Genomic DNA, 23,632 nt, shown 5'->3' with positions numbered 1-23,632 from the left:
GGGTCCACAGACAAGGACTGGTGATTGTCCACAAGAACATTTAAGATGTTTGTGAGCTTAGGAAAAAGGCGCATGCAGTCCAAGACAACTAAGTGCCTAGCCAGCAGGGATAAAGGAGGGTAAATTACCACCCAAAGAAAATAATTTTTTCCCTCCCAAGGGAATGTAAGGTAGGTTGCTTCCAATTTATGAAGTCATCTAGTTTCAAAGTCTTGAGCAAATCACATTTCATATATACGGAAATGCTTTAGATTTGCTTCTGCAGTTTTCGTGTCAGCACGGGCAGTGTTGTGGCTTCCTTTTAAAATTATTTTTAAAAATAAAGACAAGATCTTTAAAACTATTGGAGCACCCCTGACTACTCACACACTTGGTAGTGGGGATGGTCTATTCTCCCTTGTGTGGCTTCAAAAAGACTGCTAGCCTCCGTCCGTTTCATCAGTTTCCAGTCCCGCTAGCGCGCAGCCGAGGGGATGACACACCGGGCCAGAATTCAGACTGAGCATTCAGAGGTCCCGCAGGTAACAGAAGCAGACGGAGCATGGGAGTCATCGGGCTGGGAAAGCTGTGGTTGGGCTCTGACTTGCAGCTTGCGGTGTTTACTCCGGGCTTGAGCTATTTGGTGCTCCGTACCTGATGTAAAAATGTCCACATCGCTGAAATAAATTAGGTGCCTTATGTGTAGTCTGGGTAATTTAGAGAAATAAATCCACAGAAACTCGTGTGTGTAAGAGAGTTTTATATAAATGTTAAATGCACACCAAGAAAACATCACAACCCAGCGATGCCCAACAAGGCCAACATTAGCCCATATGTCCGACACCAATCCATAAAGTCCTCCTCTATCTTACAAAAGACACACAATGACACCGACTGCAGGAAGAAAGCCGAATCAGTGAGCATGTAAGCATCTCAGCACTGTCAGGGGTCTCCACTTGGCTACTCCAGCACCGAGGGCTGCATCGGGGTAGGTCCATGAGGCTTCTCTCAGGGATGTCTTCCAGGAAGTGAGCCTTGCCAGTTGAAGCAGGGAACTGGCTAAGGCAGCTGCACCCTGGCCCGGCCATCAAAAAGTGAGATCTCTACCCCAGAAGTAAAAAGGCGAGGCTCACCGAGTCATTTATCTCTCCACCTTTCAATTAACCCCACATGCGCTTGTCGTCCAGATTGGCACAATAATCTTTAACTATATAATCGTCCAATAATTAATTTCTACCTACTTAGGAAAAGGCATTGGCTTCCATTGCACTTGGCTCTGTGAAGAGAAAATTGTGCCAGAACACAAGTGAATTATCCCCCAAAGCACAGCAACAGGTCACGCCAACCAACAGGAAGCACCAGTGAAAGAAGGTGTGAAAATGCAGCCATGAGAGAACCAAGTCTAGAGTGAAAATTGGATAAGGGGTTTGTCAAGGTGAGGATACACACAGCACAGCTGAAGTTCTTTTAAAAGTCCAGAGACACTTCGGTGGTAGAGGTGACCTGGCTCCTGGCGGCTGGTTGTGCAGGTGGAAAAATGCCCTCGCCCTCCCCAATCATGTCGGAACCAATCAGAGTGCTGGTGACTGGAGCGGCGGGTCAGATTGCATACACCCTGCTGTACAGCATTGGAAATGGCGCGGTTTTTGGTAAAGACCAGCCCCTGATCCTCGTGCTGTTGGATATCCCCCCCATGATGGGGGTCCTGGAGGGTGTCCTGATGGAGCTGCAAGACTGTGCACTTCCCCTCCTAAAAGATATCATTATAACTGACAAGGAGGAGGTCGCCTTCAAAGACCTGGATGTGGCTGTTCTCGTGGGCTCCATGCCAAGAAGGGAGGGCATGGAGAGGAAAGACCTGCTGAAAGCAAATGTGAAAATCTTCAAATCCCAGGGGACAGCCTTGGATAAATATGCAAAGAAGTCAGTTAAGGTTATCGTTGTGGGCAACCCAGCCAATACCAACTGCCTGACTGCCATGAAGTCAGCCCCATCCATCCCCAAGGAGAACTTCAGTTGCTTGACTCGTCTGGATCATAACAGAGCTATGGCTCAACTTGCTCTTAAACTTGGCGTGACTGCTCGAGACGCAAAGAATGTCATCATCTGGGGGAACCACTCCTCGACTCAGTATCCAGATGCCAACCATGCCAAGGTGAAGGTGCAAGGAAAGGAAGTCGGTGTTTACGAAGCGCTGAAAAATGACAGCTGGCTCAAGGGAGACTTTGTCTCGACCGTGCAGCAGCGAGGCGCCGCTGTCATCAAGGCTCGGAAGCTGTCCAGTGCGATGTCAGCGGCGAAAGCCATTGGTGACCACATCAGGGACATCTGGTTTGGAACCCCAGAGGGCGAGTTTGTGTCCATGGGAATCATCTCTGATGGAAACTCCTATGGTGTCCCTGACGATCTGCTCTACTCATTCCCCGTCGTCATCAAGAATAAGACCTGGAAGATTGTGGAGGGTCTCCATATCAATGACTTCTCACGTGAGAAGATGGATCTTACTGCAAAGGAACTGACAGAAGAAAAAGAAAGTGCTTTTGAATTTCTTGCCACTGCCTGACTAGACAATCATCATGTTACTAAATGCCCCAAAGCTGAGGAAGCTAAATGTCGTCTTTGACTCTAGTACCAAGTAATAATAAAGCTATACTTAAAGTACTTGTAGGGAGAAAAAAAATTCACATTTTAGGGATCACGTGTTCTTGACACAGATTTGTGACCGTTTATCATCATGGTATCAGTGTTGCATTCTAAATAAAAATATATATTCAAATGAAAAAAAAAGTCCAACATTCTCTATGAAAAAAAAATCACACAATCAAAAGTGTGTGTAGTAGGCAATGAAGCAGTAGAAAACTTCTAATGAATGCCCATTTACTGGATCAACACAGTAAACAGAATATACATCCTAGATTCAGGAGACCTTTCATTTCTTTGAAATCTCTAGGAATAAAGAATTCTATTGATTCTAGTGCATATGCACCCCCTGCTCTTTAACCTTCTGCATATCTATCTCACCACTACCTTTGAAGGTGCTACAGATAAAGGGAGGTGTTCAATGAGTTACAAGTGCAGTATGTGGAGCTTATAGCAATCTAAGAATATGGTAGAAACAAGTCATCATGATGCACCCAAGAAAACATAAATCAGCATAAAGTCACATTCATATTTTAAAGAGAAACTAGGCAAGTGGCAGGAAATATAATTATATATATATAATGTATCACAGCAATAGTAACAACTACTGAGCTTTAATCAGGCAAAATCTCATTGATTTTTAAGTTTCAGGTCTGAGATCCCTGAGAAAGTTTCTGAAAAAGGCTTTGGAGTGTCCCAGATAGACCTAGGTTCAAATCCAGTCTATGAATGGTGGTATTTGTCAACTACATTAAACCTGGCCCAAACATTTAAACCTTTCTGTTTCTTTATCACGAAAAGAGACACCTTCGAACTGCAGCGAGCCTTTAAAAAAAAGCCAAATCAACATTATGTATAAATGCTTGGCACATTCTTTTTCTAGTGAATTCCAAGTTCCCATCCACCTCTGCCTCGATCCTGACCTCTCCTTGCTCCATGTTCTCTAACTGGAAGAAAAGGCTACACCTTGGAAGAAAAGGCTAGGAATAAAGCCTGGTGTGTGAGACCGAAGAGGGGCCACATCCTCACCTCACTGTCATCTTAAACAGTTGTAAAGGGCTTTCTGATTGTTCATGGAAGCATTTTCCCTGGCGTGGCATTCTTATGGCATTTCCGAGCTTTCCCATGTCAAATGCCAGCAAGCAGAATGAAAGAGACCCTTATCAAATGACATTTTAAACAAATGATTTTCCTATGTGTACAGCTAAAATGCAGTGTCAATTTATGTATGATCATCAACAAATGCTAACACCGCTAATGCTTAAAAAAAATCACTTTCCTACCATGTCAGGTTACAACTGCAATTTTGAACCGGGAAATCAATCTCTATGTTCTTATAAATTTACCCAGGTTTCCTAAGTAAACAAAAATCAATTTCCTACCATGCTCCATACCATCTCGATAACAATTTAGCACCTATGCATAAAGAACAAGTCAGGGATTATAAAATCACTTAGAATGTATTCTATCTAGACTGAGCAGACATAAGTCTTTGAGGATTAATTTCAAGCTGAGGGTCAAATTTCACTTTCACGATAGGCTAACCATTGCCTGAGGCTTCACAGATAATGAACCTGCCAAGGGATTAGCAAGGAAACACTTGTGTTATTATAAAGAGGGTACACTTCCCTTTCTAACCAAGTTCATCACACATGACATTAACAAATTACTCCTCTGTCTGCCCACATTTCAATATAATGTGGGCTAGCAAGTGACCCTGAACCAATAGGCTGTAAGATAAGATCTTCTTAGTGCATGAACGGCTATTAAACTCGTCTGAGACAGCAAGACTTTCTGCAGGGCAATGCAAGGGATTAATCTCTGTGGGTACCCTGCTTCGCTGCAATAAGCTGTCTTTGGTCAGAAAGCCTCTGAATGGACTCAGTGCCAAGAGGTCGGGGAGTGTCAACACAAACATTCATCCCACATAAAAAGAACTCACCAGAAAACATAAATGATACATGTGATTTTTGACAAATGAATCAAGAGCCTAATATCTCCTAAGCAAGGTGTTGGTGAGGAACATCGAGAGTTCCATGGACTGCCAAAAGAATGCAGAGATCTGTCTTGGACAAAGTACAGCTAGATGCTTCTTGGAGGCAAGGATGCTTCTTGGAGGCGGTGTCTCACCTACTTGGACATGTTATCCGGAGAGACCGGTCCCTGGAGACGAAGGAGATCATGCTTGGTAAAGGGGAGGGGCAGAGGACAAGAGAGACGCATTGACCCAGCGGCTGCAACAGTGGCTCACGCGTGCATCGCATCGCCAGGAGTCAGAATCTATTCAAAGGCACAAAATAACAACAGGACAAGAATCTCGTGACTTGCATTTGTCCACATACCACATTCAGAGAGATTTCTGATAGTACAGAGAAAATATACCTTGTATTTCTGCTAAATAAAAGGTATATTCATTGATGTCAAATCTGTCAACGTTTTCTCATCCCCATTCTCAGGGGCTCTGCCGCTGCAGCTGCAGCTTCATGTGGAGACCTCATACAGCCCTTCATACAGTGCTGTCTTCCTCTGAAGGCCACTCACCAGTAGATGCCTTCGGTTATGCGCTCCGGGAACTTATCTTGCTGCTAATAATTGACACCTTACCTTACCTTTGGAGCACCTTCAGAGTCTGGTCAAATGAGCTCACAGAGGGCACTCGACCGCTATTGACACAATGACATCTAACATGTGACCCTACCTGATTATGTTACACACTATCTGGAGCAAAGACAACCCAACAGACAAGAACCAAGAAATACCAGAGAAGGAATATAATTCTGAGCCAGTGGAGGGATTCTGAGGGAAATCATGTCACATGATTCCAATTTCCTTTAAAGAGGAAGGCACATTCATGTTCAGAGAGAAACTGAAGGTTTGTGTCATGAGAGGAAACTGGAAAAGCTGTCCCGGGCACTAAAATGAGAACCCCAAAGGAAATTAATACAAGTTTTGCCAAGTAGGATTAGAGAATGTGGGCTGGGGAGAGGTTCCCATTTTTCCATCAGGGAGTTGAGATGTATAACACTGATGTTGAAATTATGATGACATCATCAGAGAAAATACTCCATAATTTTGAGGCCATGTGCCGAAATTTGGTCAATGAGCACAGGATGTAAGAAAACATATCCAAAGAAAATGTTTTGAATAAGATGATGGCAACATATGTACAAATGGGCTTGTCACAACGGATGAATTGTGGTAAGAGCTACACTAGCCCCCAATAAAATGATTAACATATTTTTTATAGCAGAAACCATACCGATAGTAAAAAATAGGATAAAAATGGTCAAATCACTTTGAGGGAATGCGTTTCTGAGTCTGGGGCTCAAATCATATCTCAGGGGATATCAGGATCAATTGGCAGTTAATATAGTCCATAAAAACCATCCTACTTGTGAGTAGCACTGGGGTCTTAAAAGTTTGTGAGTGGCCATTAAAGGTGCATCTGTTGGTCTCTCCCTGTCTGGGGCAAAGAAAAGTGAAGAAAACTAAAGATGCAAGAAAACAATTAGGTCAAAGGACTATTAATGAAGACTCTATGATCCTGAAACCAGATGCACTAGATAGTGCCCAACTATCACTGCTGACCACTCTGAAAGGAATGACACAACAGGAGGTCCTGGATGGGGTGCGAGAAAAAAGTGAAACAGTCAAATTCACGAGACTGTTAGGACCACTTAGACCAGCGGTTCTCAACCTGTGGCTCTCAACCCCTTTCACAGGGGTTGGCTGATTCATAACAGTAGCAAAATTACAGTGATGAAGTAGCAATGAAAATAATGTTCTGGTTGGGGGTCACCACCACATGAGGAACCATATGAAAGGGTCGCGGCACGAGGAAGGTTGAGAACCACTGACTTAGACTAAAGTGTTTTACTAAATTGAATGATAGGAAAGTCGCTTTAGTTTTCTTCAGTTAGCATTTAATTTCCAGAATGACTTACTGGCCCCTATAAAGTCCATTCTTTAAACAAAGCTGGTTATTTTCATTCGCACTCCTTTTTTTCCTTAAGAGTGATACCTACAAGGGGGCACCGGAAAGCTCCAGGAATTGTGCTGGGCAGAGTGGAGCTTTCAGAGTCTGCATTGTTCCCACACGGAGAGCATCAAGCAACTTGCCCTGAGTTACGGCATCCAGTGGTGTTGCCTGGGTGCTCTCTGGTCACAGTGGATTTTTTTCATAAAAGCAGTTTTGCTTGAATCTTGTGTTATGTGATGGCCAATTTAAGAGAACAGAATGAGGCTGTGGCATTTTGTGTCCTGCTTTTGGTGGGGGGTGGTGTAGAAAATGTTGTGAACACAACTTAGAAGGGCAGCACTGACTCTCCCCCGACCCCCTCGGCCAGTGCTGTGCCGACCTGGCTGTTGAGCTCATTGCCATCCAGGAGAGCTTCAACAATGCTGACATCAAATGACTGCACGTTTTCTTTGGAGACTTTGTTTGTTTTTTTGAAAAACCAAAGGAAACTGAAAGATAGCCAGATAATGAAAAATCAGATTGGTTTCTCCCACCTACGCCACTGATTTCAGAAATTCCAGCTACTCAGATGTTAGAGGAAGAAATAGAAAGCTGTGCAGTATTCGGTAAATTATCACATGCTTTTTGTGAAGCCAAATCCCTGCAGATCATGAAAATGTAAGAAACTCCTAACACCCTTTACTGTAAATTCCTTTTATATTAGTGGAATAAAATGAAAGTCAAAAAAAAAAAAAAAAAGGAAGAACAGCACAAGGGGAAAAACTCAAGTGTACACATGGTTTTCTTGTTCCAAAACAGGTGAAATGTTGATTGATGACAAACCTCGTTTTGGAAGCCCGTCAACTTCCCAAATGGATGAAAATGTGGATTTCAGTGCATTTGGAGTTTGCTCCACCAGGTCATTCTGTTAATCAAGGTTTCTATTCGGAGGTTCTGAAAAGAATGTGGAACAGTGTGTGACCAAAAAGACCTGGCTTGTGGCAGACGGGGGACTGGTTTTGCCACCACGACAATCTTTGCAACATCTGCTCATGCAGCCATTTCTGTGTGACTTCTTTTTGCTTCCTCGAATGAAGAGGGACATGACATGACAGCGATTTGATGATGTTGAAGAGGTGAAGAAAAAAAATGAGGGAGGTGCTGTCAGCCTTCCAAACAGATGAGTTTGAAAAACGTTTCCAAGAATGGAATCGCAGATTAGATAAATGTATTCAGTGTAATGGAGAGTACTTTGAAGGTGACAAGGTTGCTTTGTAAAACAAAAATTAAATACATAACTTTGAAAAAAACTGCCATTTTTTTGGGGGGGTAACCCCTCATACTCATAGACGTAGGGAGTCATGATGAGTCAGAATTAACTTAATGGCAATTGGTTGGTTTGTTTTCATAGTAGATACTGAATAAATACCTACTGAATTCCTTCTGAAATACTCCAATGCTATCTGTTTCTGAAACGTGCCTTATGAGTTAAATGTGTTCAGGTCATCAGGATTTGTCATATAATTTGTCAGTGTAATTTAAATGAAACCCTTTCATAGTTACTGTGTGTGTACTTTTAATTAAGGTTTAATAAGCTTCACATGGAAAAATTTTGTGTGTAAGTGATCCTGGATAAACTTCCAGTGACTCCTTTAAGAAAGATCAAATAAGATAATAAATATAATACACTAATATATAGTAGTCATATAGATTAAGTAACTTCATCCAGGAGATGTTTCTGACAGATCCTAAAGCGCAACTAACTCATAATGAAGTGGTCGGTTGAACAAACTCATGCTTCCAATAATTGTCTCTGTGAGAGGTGGTTTCCAATTGAGAAATCTCCTGGGGTTTGAAGGGAGAGCCCCCATCCATCCCTCAGAAGCGGCACCAAGGAAGCATTCTGGAGGAAACTGGCTGGTAGAACTAATTCATCCAAAAGATTCCTTTTCACATCTCAGAATATTAGTGCATTCGTAGTCAAGAATAATAGTAAGCACTTCTAAAGGAAAGTTATTATAAAATATGTCATTAGGAAGGGCCCATGACTCAACTTCTCAAACTACTTGACCAGAAGAGACTTATCCAATGGATAACAAAAGGCAGATTTTATATTTTTGTCTTTTTAAAATGAGATTGTTTCTTAAGCAAAATAACGGCTGTGTTATCCCTCCTTGGAATTATCTTTTATCTACCAAATGCTTCAGTGTTCTCCACATCATAAAAAAGAGAGAGAGAAATAGTCTCCAAATGGGTAATCTGAGAAAATTCCTTACAAGCCTCACTAATGAAAGCAGAAAAATAAGTTTGTTTTGGACAGACTTTACTCATATAAACTTTCTTAAGATGCCTTGTCCTTCCAATGGCTTGATGATATCGACTTCCTTGGATTAGGCTCTGAACAACCAAATGTTGCTATCCGAAGCCTTCCCCATTTAATACAAAATATTACCAAACATATCAAGGTTATCCAAGTCTTTCTAAGTTTCTATTAGTTGAACTTACAAAAATCGTTGACAAATCATTTTTAAGTAGACGTGGTATGTCAGGAGGCAGGGAGGAGAGCAGGGGAAGAGTGTGGGGAGGCTTCATTCTTTTGAATGCTGACTTCACCACCCAGCTGGGTGACTTAGGGCAACACTTCAACTCCTCTCAGTCCAAAATGAAAGAGCAGTATCCACAGATGAATGAAATTGTGTAAGGCAATATGCTTGCCATACAGCAAGCACGGAATAAAGGTGCTTATTTTCCTTTGGGGAAATTTGAGTAAACAAATCGTCCCTTTCTCCTCTTTGATGAAGACTCGCCACTGTCTTGAAGTCTACAGTGATCAAATAGCAGCATGCTCTCAGACCGTCTCTTACATGTTCATCTTAAACATACAAACCTCAAAGTTAGCCTTCTTTCTCCCATGGCAATATTACCCTTTTCCTTCTTAACACAAAAATCAGATCCCCGAAACACAACAATCTGCCGAGTATGTTTTACCTGGAAAATGCATGTTTCAAAACGGAATTCAGGTATGTTACTTTAGTAGTAATAAAATTAGGGCTCTCCTTCCTAGAAAATTCATTTGTGGCTTTTGTTTTCTCTTGCTGTTTTATGCATGTTCTTCCTCAAACACACAAAGTGCTCCAGAATTTACAGATGCCCCCGCTGGCCTCAAGTTCCACTGATATTTAAAGCTAACATCATCCCCTAACCACCACTTCACATACATCTTTATTTCAAGAATTCTTCAGACTTGCCCCTTTCTCCAATTTCCACTGAGGTCCTAATACAAGGGCCACATTATTTCACAACTATATTCCTTTGGAATCCCAGCTTCTTAACATACTCTTATTTGCTACCAATAGTCTTTCTAAAGGACCACTTTCATCTGCATGATACCTTTCTCAGTGACCTACAAGGGCTCCTTATTGCTTAGTCCATTTGGGCCAAACACCCATGCTTCATTATTCTTATAATCCATTCTCATTCAACAGATCCTTTTAATTTCTGCTCTTTTCCAGCGCATATCTGTTGTTCATATAACACATGAGAACAAGAGCACATGCGCATTTCTTGTTAGGTGCTTTGTTCATGCTACCTTGTTTCCTTTGAGAATTCTCTGACCATTTCTACTGCCCAACTCAAATCCAAAGCCAGAAACAGTCGGAGGACTTGACTTGAGTCTCCAATTCTTGGAATTCTTGTAACTTTTCCTTTAGCATTTTCCTCCATAAGTAAACGGTAATCTCCTAGGGGATGAGATGGTGTGGGAGATACACAGTACATTTTATCCTTGCCCTTTGCAGCTAGGAGTTACCACTACAACCCAAATTCTTTGGGTGGAAAATTCATGGCTAAGAAGCAACATCCAAAAATGAAAACTCACTCCTTTGAGTGGATGCCCACTCATAGCTTTCTTTGTTTTCCTTGTTGGCAGAGTTCATGATTCACCCCAAATTTTGTCATTTTCTAAATTCAGATCTAGCTATATGTGCATTTATTCTCGGGAAGCTGAAGTTCTCAGATGACCAATGTTACGTGGCTAGGTTAACCTTTGATCCTTGAGCTTGTTTGGTTTTGCAGACATTTCATTGTGAAGTAGGTGAGAGTTTACAGAACAGATGCTCATTTTTGGATTCAACAGCTCATCAAACCTCCCAATGGCGTGCTCTGTTTTCCATCATTATTTGTCCATCTTCCTCTTACTGCATATTGTCTTCCACTTCACCCAAGTTATCACTTACCTACCCTCTAGCCTTTAACTTCCTCTTCCTTTTCCACTCCTGTAACCACCAAAGTCTATTTCTTTTAGGATAAAAAGCCTCTTTCGGATGTTTTAAAACAATGTGCTCACAGAATATTTGTCCTTTTGTGTTTGGCTAATTTCACTTGGCACAATGTCCTCCAGGATTGCCCATGTCATGGTTTCACAGATTCATCCTCACTCTTCCAACACTGCCCAGTATTCCATTCACATACAATCTTTGTATTTAACTATTTACACAGTCCTATGACATAAATAATTTACATCTCACTTGTAAAACTTATGTAGAGTGACTAATATTAAATTACATTTTCCCTCTCTCTTTCTTTCAATCTCTGTGTGTATGTGTGTATATGTTCAAAGGCACAGATAGATTGCAAATGAATTTTTGCTGAATCATTTCATGTTAAGTTGAAGACATCTTGGTACTTCATCCTCAACTACATTAGCCTGTCTGTCTTCAGGATAAGGGCACTCTCATATAGAACCAATGTACCATTTCATTAATAAAATTTAGCATTAGCACAATAATATTACCTAATATTCAGTCTAGTCTACCTTCAAAAACTCCCAATTGTACCAGTAAAATCCTTTATACTTCATTGCAGGACAATATACTTTTATTACATTATTGTTGCAGGACCACATGCGTGCATTACATTAAACTGTCATGTCTCTTTAGTCTCCTTTAAACTAGGAACACTGCTGGCATTTTCTGGGTCTTTTAAGATATTGACCTCTTTAAAGATTACAGTTGTTTGTAGACTGTTCTCAAATGTGAATTTTTTAGGTTTTAGATGAATGTTTTTTGCATCCCAACAAGAGATGCGTGTCAGCCTGACCCATTATAGGACACAGGTCTTCATGTGCTACACTGCACGGTGTTGTTGTTAGTTGCCATCTGCTCAGTTCTGATCTGTAGCAACTCTATACTCAACAGAGTGAGACACCACCCAGTCTTGCGCCACCTTCACAATTGTTCCCATGCTTGAGGCTGCTGTTGTAGACATTGTGTCGATCCATCTTGTTGAGGGCCTTCCTCCTTTTACCAAGCATGATGGCCTTCTCTAGAGACTGGTTTCTTCTAACAATGTGACCCATGTCTATAAGATGGAGTCTTACCATCGTTGTCTCTAAGAAGCACTCTGACTTCTAAGAAAGATTTCCACAGTGTGTAGAAAGTTATAAAGATGTTCGCTAAGGAGGCCTGGTAGCTTAGTGGGTCACGAGCTGGGCTGCTAATGTCAAGTTCATAGCATTGAACCTAATGGAGGAAAGATGAGGCTTTCTAGTGATGTAAAGAGTTACCCTCTCAGAAGCCCAGGTGGGCAGCTACATTCAGCTACAGGGTCGCTATGAGTTAGAACTGACTTCATAACTGTGATTTTGGAATTTGGAAAGCAAGATGTCAGCGGTTGCAAAGCCATCTAATTTAGCATATGAATCCAACATTAATTAGTTTCATAATGTTTAACTTAGCTTTCCTTTTCTTATCACACTTTACAGCCCCCAACGACCTAATTTACAATTTCCCTTCCGTTAGAGAAATAGGAGGAACAGCCTAAGTTATCAGACAAGGAGCATTTCTCTGGCTCTAGATAATATCTGCTGCGGGAGCATCACTCCCTGGCCCTTTCCAGGAGCCTGTGCTAGAAGCGGCTACAAGTGAGCACTGGTAATCCAAGTGGCCCAGCAAGCCGGGCCACCTCAAACGGTGTCGCGAAGAGACAAAGCTGAATGTGAAACATAATCCCCTGGCGCTCAATCATTTCCATTTTATTTTACCTAATGAGGCACGAGTTAAAATGCTGACCTGATCAGATTCAGATGGAAGCCCTAGAGGAGTAGGGCCCCCACTGCCCTCTTGTCCCGACACCCTTTGTTACCTCCAAGTGAGCTGAGACCAGGCTGTGAACCATGTAAATAGAAGGCTTCCAGGTGAATGAAAAGCTTCAGCACTATTTGAAAACCTGGACAGAGGGTCACGCCGCCTCCTAATCCAAAGAAACTCCATGCAGCTCAGTAATAAAGTTTAATGAATGCTGGCCATTTTAAATCACGAGTCTGCGAGACTGGCCAAGGGCTAATCGTTTCCTTGCAGAACCTCTCCTTTAGCTGGGACGCAGCAAGAACTCTACAACTGCACGGGAAGCCGGAGTCGCACATGAAATGTAATATTCCATCTGCCCAAATCCAAGGGGAAGTTTCTGAAAAGGGCAGTAAACATTTCTCACAAGCTGATGTTTTTATTAGGTGGTGGCATGCTTTGTGCTGCATTTCATTAATTATCTGCCAGAGGAACTTTCTTTCAACACCATGTCAGATTTGACCTATTACAATCATGTGACATCGTAGAATGCCAGAACGCCAAGCAGCTTCTCTATCTTTGCAGGGGGAGAGCGATACCAGGCTTGCTAAGATCCAACTGACACGGGTCCTGGATGGAGCCACGTTTCTGAACACATCACTCCTGGATTTGTGTCATGCTAACTTTAAAATTTTATTATCCTAATTGCTTAGAATAGCAGCACAGAAATGGATGGGGGCGGGGAGAATGCAGCATTGTCAGAGTGCATGAACACCCTCTAGAAAAACGTAAAGAGAGCTAAAGCTATTTTCAAGCAGATCGAAGGCAACCATTCCAGCCTGGTGACTCATTCACAAACACAGTAGACGCTGTGCTTCCGTTGCCCGGTGCGGGGCTCGGCTGCATCATAGTTTGAATCATATGGCATGAGTGCTCTTGCACAGGGAAGAGGTGGAAACGGTGTGTGCCAAGCATGGAGGGGACTCTGGGAGGGTCGGGGTGGGCAGAACTTTTGCATATTTGAGAGGTTTTCGATTGAACAGCCTCATGTTAAATTTCCGTTTTGAAGGAATGGACCCCTCTCATGGCCACACGAGCCTTCTGAGAGCCCCGTGCTTGCCTCAAACTTATTTTTCAATATATGCGCCTGGCTCTTGACTTCCACTCTGTAGACATTCCCTGACAGGCTAGCCTGGGGATTCGACGTCAAAATGGATCTGAGGATTTATGGGGTGGGATATTGTGATTGTACATTTCTCCAGTTTTCCAGAGGATCATAATTCCTACCTCTGTTTATTATTCAGTTTATGGTTGGAATATAACAGATGATTCATTTTTAATGCGATAAATGTTTGGAGGTTTGTTTGAGGGAAATAAAAGTTTCTAGTTCAGTGCTGGACATAGATAGCAGACTGGAGTGTAAGGCCACATATTTCTCAAACATGGTGATTAGGACATTTACTTGCTCCTTTATACCCAGCGTGCCAGTGAAGAGTGGCCGATGGTGTTTACATTGAAGCCCCCAAACCGCATGACACGAGTCTGCCTTGTAACTTACTGAACTTTCCTGGTAGAATTCTAACTTTCTGGTTGCTACATAACTTTAAATTGCTAATATGTAAACACAGGCGCAAAGGTGGGGCAGTGGTTAAGCACCTGGTTGCTAGCCAAGAGGTCAGGGAACCCACCAGACACTTTGAGGGAGAAAAATGTGGCAGTCTGCTTCCGCCACACTAAAAAGTGCTTAGAAATACATACCATTTTTGATTAATCAGTTTATCTCTACAGTAAGCCAGTTTTTGCTTAATTTCATAAATATATCTATCCACCTAAAAATGTATTCAGTCAACAAACATTTGCTTAGCTTATGCGCCTGTACATGACATGACCAAAAGCAGTCATTCAAACAGAACAAGGGGGTCCGTGGTTTAAAAATCAGGAAAGGTGAGCATCAGAACTGTATCTTTTCACCATACTTATTCAATCTGCAAGCTGCATTATATGACGAAGAACAAGTCATCAGGATTGGAGAAAGCTTATTAAGAACCTATGATATGAAGATATGTGGAAAGTAATGAGGATGTGAAATACTTTCTGTTGGAGACTCAAGCATGCAGCTTTCATGATGGATTGTAACTCAACATCAAGAAAAGCAAAACCTCACAACTGGACCAATAGACAATAATCATGATAAATGAAGAAAAGATAGAAGTTGCCCAAGATTTCATTTTACTTAGCTCCATAATCAGTGCTCAAGGAAGCAGTAGTCAAGAAATCCCCTGGCATCCTGCACTGGGTCCATCTGCTGCGCATGCTCTCAGAGGGGCCAGTCCCTGGAGAAGGACTTCGCGCTTGGTCAAATCGAGGGCCATCAAACCGAGGACGATCTTTTCAACGCGACAATCATCAGTGACTGCCACAACGGGCCCCAGTATAACCGTTTTGAGAATGGCACTGGACCCCCACCACCAGGGCTTCATTCTCTGACGCGCGGTCACGACAAGCCAGAACCAGTTTCACTTCACCTCCCTACAACCGTGTTGTACACCGCTCACGTGCTAAGCAATAGACATGAGGTTCGAGTCTACTGGGAGAGGTGCCCTGGAAGAAAGGCCTGGCAAGCTACTTCCCCCAACAAAGCCGCTGGAAACCCTACACAGGACAGCCCTGCTCTGGCAGACCTGTGGTCCTGTGGGTTGGAATCAACTTAATGGTAACAGATGTGATTTGGTTTTATATGTTACATTTTATATATGGTTCTAGTGCTCAGGATACAGCAGTGAACATCACACCTTTCCCGGCGCCAGTTAGGTTTACGCTCTAGGGCTATGGGGGAGATGAACAACAACACAAAGGTGAATACTCATACAACCCAATACATTTCCTATACTGAAATATGAAAGTTTTAAGAATCAAAAAGCCATGACTTTCCTCTGAGTGGTAAAATATTTCTGGAAGCTAAATGGGCCTATTTATGGTCTTTATTTCAGTAAGTGTGAGTGTTGGTATGTTTACATGCAGAATTAGTATGTTTGAAAATGGAAAACTACCCCAGACAGGGTTGTGGAATATACTTAATTAGTAAAAAATACTAATTTTTATCAAAAACAAAAAGCGTATGCATTCTGAAACAAGGCTGTCCCCAAGAGTTTTAGTTAAGCAATTTATATCTGTATGTCGGAGATACGCAGATGGGAAATTTTTATTGTCTTTCAATTCCATTTCCCCCATAGCTTTTGAAGGTACATTATGTCAGGCAGTGAATAAGTTGATGCATGTGTGAATGAATGTATTAGAATTTTTCTTTTCAGGTAAATCTGGTAATTCCTCTAAAACATATGTTTTTAATGTTTGTAACTTGAAATCAGGTGATTAAAAACATTCATTGGTTCCTTTACTTGTTTTTATTTTTTAAAATATCTCTTAGTGACTAAGGGCTAGCCTCTACCTTTGCAGACGACAGTCTAGTAGGGGAGAGAGATATGAAAACAGAAGAATGCCGCATCTTGTGATAAATGTCACAATCCCCCATTTCTCCCTAGGAGAGACCTGGCAGAGGCTGCAGAGGGGGTGACATTTGAGAAGCCCTGGACGATGAGTAAGTGTCTGCCAGGCAGAGAAGGTGAGGAAGGTCCCTCTAGATGGTGGATTGATATGCTCAAAGGCTCACAGAATTGACGAGGGGCACGGCATGCTTGAGGAAACGTGAGACGGTCATAGTGGTGGTAGTAGGGGTGTGTGGGGGCAGACAGCTCCGAGGTGGAGAAGGCAAAAACCACCATAACACCTGTCTATGGCCTTGCAAAGAAACGTGGACATTTTCTAAAGGATGACTTTAGGTAAGGAAGTTAAACATGCAGCTTTTTCCTCCCTCCCTCCCTCCCTCCCTCCGTCCCTTCTTTGCTCCCTCTCTCCCTTCAGGAAGACGACTCTGGAACAGTGCAAGGTTATATGTGACTATGGACCAACCGTGGTATGCAGATAATGGGGTGAGGTGATGAAGCTTAAACTTAAACTGGGGAGAGACAGGGAGGTAGAATTGGGAGGCATTTCCAAGGTAGACCAGCAGGGTATGGCGGCCAGTGGGACAGCAGGATGTATACAGAAGGAGAGGGGGGTGGGAGGGATAATATAGAAAAACCGAAATGGAGATAATCATAAGGTCTACTAAATATTATTAATCCAATCAATATTATTTGTCAACTCTTATTATCCATCAACCACCTTTGAATTACCCTAACTGAAAAGGCCCAAGGTATTCTGCCATATATAACTGATGCTTGCCTATAAGATGTAGGAAGTTTTCTTCTTCTTGTACTTAGGCAGTTTCCAAGGGGACAGGGGGGAAAAAAGTATACATTAAGTATATTGTCCATACTGCCAAGCCCCAGATTTGTTTCCAATGTCATAAATCATCATAATTAACAACCTTTCAACTCAATGGATCCCAAAGCACTTTCCAAATTATGCAACTTTGGAGGTGAATTGCCTCAGCTGTCCAACAGCTGTCAGCAGCACCCCGCAGTGGGGACAGGCAAGAGGGAGGATGCAGAATGGCCGCGGAAGGCCTCCCAGCATTGAGGCTTGTGGAATGCAATCCCCCAAACGGAATTTGGCCCGGCTCAGGGTCTCATCCACAGCAAATCCGTTTTATCCCCAAATGGCCAACAGCTTTCTCTCTTAGAAAAGATACCTGTGAAGGGGAGCAAGGCTAGCCTCCTGCCCGAGAAAATCAACTCTGCATTTTGACTTATATTTCAGGGCAGGCAGGCTTCATGCAGAACTTTATTTCTTTTTCATATATTGAGGGATCAATAAACAATGGTGGATACAAATTGGATCAGGCAACCTGAAGCCTCGGGTGATAAAACTCTACTCTTTTTTGGGGGGGGGTTGGGGGACAGAGTCTAAGTGTGTGGGTTTAGGGTCATTTTTGCCATCTAATAAAATTCTGAACCTTCTCTCTCTTAAGTTTTCGTCCAGCAGATTTATGGTAAATATTTCATAATGTTCATTCTATGCCTTTCCAACTGTGCTACTAAGGGATTTGCAAAGTCACAAAATAAATTGGGTGTCCATTCTTGGAGCCTTTAATTTATTCTAAGATTGGGGATACATGTAAAAGCTGGTGTAGTATGAAGTGTATGGTACCATTCAAATGGATGCGAATTTGGACTGTTCTGGGAATGGCCCTAGATAGGTCTCTTCTTACACCTTCTTGCCCCGCTCTGGCTATGTGCATGTGTTCCCCTTTCATTTGATGTGGCTTAGACATTGGAGAATTTTATTATAACATGATTGATTTTTATTTCTAAAGCCGTTTTTTTTTTTTCAGGCATCAGAGGAGATGAGTCACACATTCATGAAATGGAAGCCTGATTCAACAATTCTCATGTTAAAGAATGAACTGTGATCAAAATGGTTGGCATATTTATGTATCATAATAAAGCTAAGGCTATCACTATTGGACTCAGAGAACAATTTAACACACTACAAATTCAAGTGGCACACATGATTTGAACAGTGTCATTGTCGTTGCTGTTGGGTTCAGACTCATAATGGCAACAGAATGAACCGCCCTATCTTGCACCATCTTCCCCACTGTGGCTAGGTGTGAGCCCCTTGGTGCAGTCCCAGTGCCAACCTATATTGCTGAGGGCCTTCCACATTTTTTTTTGGACTTTCTACTAGACCAAGCATGATGCCCTTCTCCAGGAACCCCTTCTGTCTGACAACATGTCCAAAGTACATGAGAGAAAGTCTTGCCCTGCTTGCTTCCAAGGAGCATTCTGGTTGCAGGTCTCCCAACACAGATTTGTTTTGTTCTGTCAGACCATCGTATATACAAAATTCTCCCAGCACCACAAGAAATGCACCAGTTCTTCTCCGCTCTTCCTTCCTTCTTCATTGTCCAGCTTTCATATGTTCATGAGGTAAATGAAGATAACATGGCTTAGGTCAGGAGTCCCTGAGTCCTCAAAATGACACTATGTCTGTTAACACTTTAAGAGAGCTTTTGCAATATGTTTGCCCGGTGGAATAGGCCCTTTGATTGAGTTCTTTACTGCTGCTTGTTCAGTAAGGGGCCCTGGTGGCTTAGTAGCCTACATGTGGAGCTGCTAACAGCAATCCCAGTAGTTTCAAACTACCTTGGGAGAAGGATGAGGCTTTATGCCCCCAGGAAGATTTATAGCCTCTGAAACCCACAGGGGCCATTCTACTCTGTCCCTGAGGGTTGCTATGACTCCAAATGACACGAAGGCACTGAGACCGTTAGAGGTCAATGCAAAGGGGGTTCCAGTAAAACGAAATCCTTGACCATTTCAATCTTTACTCCAGTGTCAAGATGTTATCTATCGTGCCCACTGGAAGAATTTTGTAGCTCTCAATGCTGAGGTATAATGCATATGTGCTACACATCCTCCTCGATTTCAGCAAGCAGGGGCGTGTCGTCTGCAGAGGACAGACTGCTCATGAGCCAGCCCCTGTGCCGTTCATCGGGTTGCTCTCGTAAGATCCATTGCTCAGTGCAGACTGTGGAGCTTACATTCTGGAGTGCTCCTTTCGTGGAAAGCCATGGTTCACAGTGGGAGCTCTAAACCCATTCATTTGTTTTGTTTTGAGCCTTCACATAAATTCAGTCTCCATTACGTTCTCTCTGACTACTGACTGGCAATGGGAAGATCTGTGCCCTCAGGCAGCGTGTGCTGGAAAGTGGAGGACTACCATCCCCTTAGCTGGTGCAGGGAGGAGCAGCCTGGCTGCCTTGGCTGGATAGTCCCTGAGCCAATCTTGTAAGCTTGGCCATCTAGAAGGATGTACATGCCCCAATCATGGTCCCATTCCTAATTCTGTATTCCCGCCTGCAACAATGGCATATTGATCTGCCAGGAAAGACGCTTTTGTGTAAGCTTCTCTGGTGTTCTCTGTCCTACTTAAGGGGCAGTATCTCTATAAATCCTTCGAAGTCTAATGAAATTGTGTAGGTGGACTGTCTCATCTGGATGATGTGTCTATGTTTTTGAACTGTTTACAATTTAATGAAGGTTCTCCATAAATTATATTTGAGGGGTTGGGTTTCTCTTTTCCCCTAAACAAGACTGAATAAATAGTGTGAAAGAAGACAGTGCTGATGCATACCTTTCCCCCTTTTAAACCACACTCTACACCCCCCCCCCCCCATCGCCACCATTCTGTTTGAACAATCTCTTTTTGACCTATGTACAGGTTCCTCATGAGGCGAATGAAGTTTTCTGGAATGACCCCTCTTAAAAAGTCCATCCCTTATATGTTATCATCCACACAGTTGAATGTATTTGCATTGTTGGTCAAACACAAGCAAATATCTTTCGAGTGCATTTTCTCTTCTTTCAGTCAGGATTCATGTGCCATCAGCAATGATTGCCCTCGTTCCAGATCCTCTTCTGCTTAAAATCCTGAGAGTTTCTTGTGGATGCATTGCTTCAACTGTTATTGAATTACCTTCTGCAAAATGTTGTTTGTATGTGACATTAATGATATTATTTGATAATTTCTGCATCCTACTGGATGCCTTTTCTTCGGAATGGGCACAACTATAGATCGCTTCCAGTCCGGTGGACAGATTATCTATTTTCAAAAATTCTTGGCATTGATGAGTGAACTTTTCCAGTGTTGCATCTGTTTGTTGAAACATCAAAACTAGTACTCCATCAATTCCTGGAGGTTTTGGGTCAATGCATTCCATGCTGCTTGGGATTCTTCCTTCAATACCTGCAGTTCTTGGTCCTATGCTAATTTATCAAATGGCTGAACATTGATCAAGCCTTCTATAATTCAATGCCATTTTGTAAGAAAAAATAATAACATAGCTCTTTTCATATACATATAATGAAATGAGAACTTCCAGATTGCCTATCATGTACAAAACATTTAGCTAATGGATATAAAATAGAATAGCATATGAATAACTTTATTTCTAAAGCTTTGGCCTATATTATTATTTGGGATGATCAATCTATAATTCATGAAAATCAGTTTACCTACAGAGAATCTCCGGTTAAAACTAGTGTCAGCATGGTAATGAACTCACTAGGATCTTTTATCTTATTGATTTTTCAGAATCAAGAACAGTCTTAAAATAATAATAATATATTTTTACTGATGTGTAATTACTAGTTTATTCATTGCTTAATTACTTAATCTATTAGTTCATGCAAACTTGTATTACTATTCCACTTTGCGCCAGCTTCTGGAGTTAACGTGAACTGAATTACAGGACTGTCAGTTAAGTGTGTATAGGTACATGAACAGGTGATTGACAATACTGTGTATGTGAGTGCTGTGACGAAAGACGTATGAGGGATGAGGCCTTCCAAAGTCATTGAAGACCTAATGCATAAGAACTTAGCCAAGGGGAAGGAGAGTGAATGAAATGGAGGAAGGTGTGTTTTCCAGGGACCAGAACCGGCCTGGATCAAGACAGACAGACACGAAGAGGGCAGCGTTTAGAGCAGGGTTTAAGGAAGGAAAGTGGTGTAGAAGAGGCAGGACATTTACGCAGGGGCTAGATGCTGACAAGCAAGGTTGGAGACTGTAGGCTTTATCCTGAGAAGACTAATAGAGGTGACACTTTATGATCACAGAGGAACCTGAATTTAGTCACACTAATATCTTGACAGCCAGGCTCAGAAAACTAAGAGAACATTCGTGCACCCTCAAAAGGCTCAGGGCTATTGAGATGAGACTGACTCATAGTGACCCTATAGGACAGGATAGAATTGCTCCTGTGAATTTCTGAGACTGTAATTCTTTTTAAAACAGTTTTATTGGCATATAGTTCACATATCATACAATTCAGTCATTCGAGCATATTCAAAAGAGGGTACAATCATCTCCACAATTAACTTTATTTAAGAACATTTTCTTCTTTCTTGTGCTCATTGTTATTTGCTTTCCATTTCCTCCCAGCCTCTCCTTCCCAGCTATACTCACCAAACAACCATCAGAGCAGGCAAGGACTGTCTAGTTTTCCAATACAGAAAAACATACCCCCAAACACAAACAAAACAAAACTCCAGTGCACTCTGCATGATAGAAAGGCTAGTTGCTTCCCTTGGTGATAGTGGTGGGGGGGCACTGGAGACTTAATCCCTGTGTGGACCCAGTAAAGGAATTCTGGGCTCCCTCTGTCTCCCATAACCTTCTGCAAACTGAACGTTCCCAATTTAAGCTGTGATGCCATTCCCTCCTGTGTATTTGGATGTTTTTCTTAAATACTTGGACTGAACAGAGCTTTTCTTCTGTGTGGGCTTAGTTGCGAGACTGTAATTCTTTATGCAGTAGAACTCCCAAGAGAACTCCTAGTCTTTCCCCCAAGGAGAGGCTGGTGGATTTGAACTGCTGACCTTGCAGTTAGTAGCCCAAAGCATAACTCCTACAGCACCAGGACTCCCTAGAAGCTATGGCAATTCATATTTGTAGAGAAGTAATGAATCCCATCAAAGACTCTTTGCCAGAAATTGTAAGGTCTTATAGAAATCATAGCATCCAATATTCCATGAAGTGGATCTATCAATTCCCACTTTACAGATCGGAAAATTGGGCATCAAATGTTAATTGGTCAAGTCACACTGTTAGTAAGTTGTGGACGCAGGTATCTAGCCTAGACCTGTATTATTTTAAAATAAAAATAGTTTCTATAACTTAGCTTGCCAGCTCCAAGAAGCTGGGGTACCTATTAGAAACGTGCTTATGATACCTAGAAACTACTTAACCAGATCTCAGATGTGTGGGGGTGGGGAGTATGGACTTTTCTTCTAATCCCTCAAAAATGATGTTCACCAGGGTACCTGCAACCACCCTGGAAAATTGACTGATGGTTCATTTCTTTGTTATAACATATTATTTTCTTCGTATTACCTGTACTCTCCAGGCATCTAATAGAGCCATAGTACAGGGCACAAAAGCCCTCCTAAAGTCTCTGAATGGATTTTAGCACCATTCAGCCAAAAAGGAGAGCCGGGTTCGGCATCTACTTAGAAAGCAATATTTTGGCCTTGATTACGCTCCATGGGACTCCATTCATGACTAGACGCTCAGACATAACACATAATACAGAGAGTCCACACAGAGTCCCCAGCAGGTGACAAAGAACCCTGTGTCCTACCGATTTTTTCTCCCTCCACTCAAAAGGCTAGTAGTGGGATTGGTCATTAAAGATTGTGACATTCTAGCACCTTCTTTAAGTATGAAATATCTGCAGAAGATTGGTGACAGCTCCATTTATAGGAAACCTTCCTATTATGAACACATTGGCAGATGCTAGAGTCCTTTGTAGTTTATTATACTTTGTCTTCACCGTGCACAAAATCAAGTATGTAAAATAACCCAGGAGCCACGTGTATCACATGATCTCCTAGGGCCCAATCACACCTCATTTCAATGGCTGCAGAAAGAGAGGCAAGCAATTAAGGGAGAGTTTGGTCAGCTTCTGTTCAACAAGGGGCGGAAGCCTGCACAGCTGGAGACAATTCTGAGCAAATTGATCACAATGCCTTTACCTTAACTAGAGCCCCACTGGCTAACAAGTGATACCCACACCTTTTGATACTCAGGCAGTAGAATTTAAGCACACAGAAAGATCAGTCACCTTGAAATGCTCAGTGACTCTAACTTGTGTCATTTTAAGGTCCCAGGACGCCTGTTAGGTTGGGTTAAGATAGACTGTATTTTTAGGAGTAAGATAAGTTTGCAGGCAATAAAATGCTATATCCTGGAGTCACGAGGATGGAGCAATTGAGTGTGGAAGCTTACAAAGTCAATCGATAAAATGGATAAAGAATGATTACTTCCAGTGGTATAGTATCTGGGTGTTTAAAATGTGGCGTTAAACAAGTTTAAAAGGCTGAGATTTTAATGTACACTCTCCAAATGGGCAGTTAAAATTTCTCTAAGTTGTTCATCCTTAGAACCCTGCGGAGTGCTGCTCACTCACTCTCTCAGTCCCTTGCCA

At 42.2% G+C, this 23,632-nt stretch overlaps 1 protein-coding gene and 1 pseudogene across 1 annotated transcript in view; one reads left to right on the top strand and one right to left on the bottom strand.

Annotated features, from left to right (window-relative positions):
* Positions 1 to 23,632, bottom strand: part of SLC25A21 (solute carrier family 25 member 21) — a 584,085-nt gene that overhangs the window by 222,982 nt on the left and 337,471 nt on the right. The gene's annotated exons all lie outside the window — the stretch shown is intronic.
* On the top strand, positions 1,465 to 2,734 carry LOC142425911 (malate dehydrogenase, cytoplasmic pseudogene; annotated as a pseudogene).

Source organism: Tenrec ecaudatus, chromosome 14, assembly GCF_050624435.1.
Source record: "Tenrec ecaudatus isolate mTenEca1 chromosome 14, mTenEca1.hap1, whole genome shotgun sequence".
Classification (NCBI taxonomy): domain Eukaryota; kingdom Metazoa; phylum Chordata; class Mammalia; order Afrosoricida; family Tenrecidae; genus Tenrec; species Tenrec ecaudatus.
This window is presented reverse-complemented; position numbering and strand designations above follow the sequence as displayed.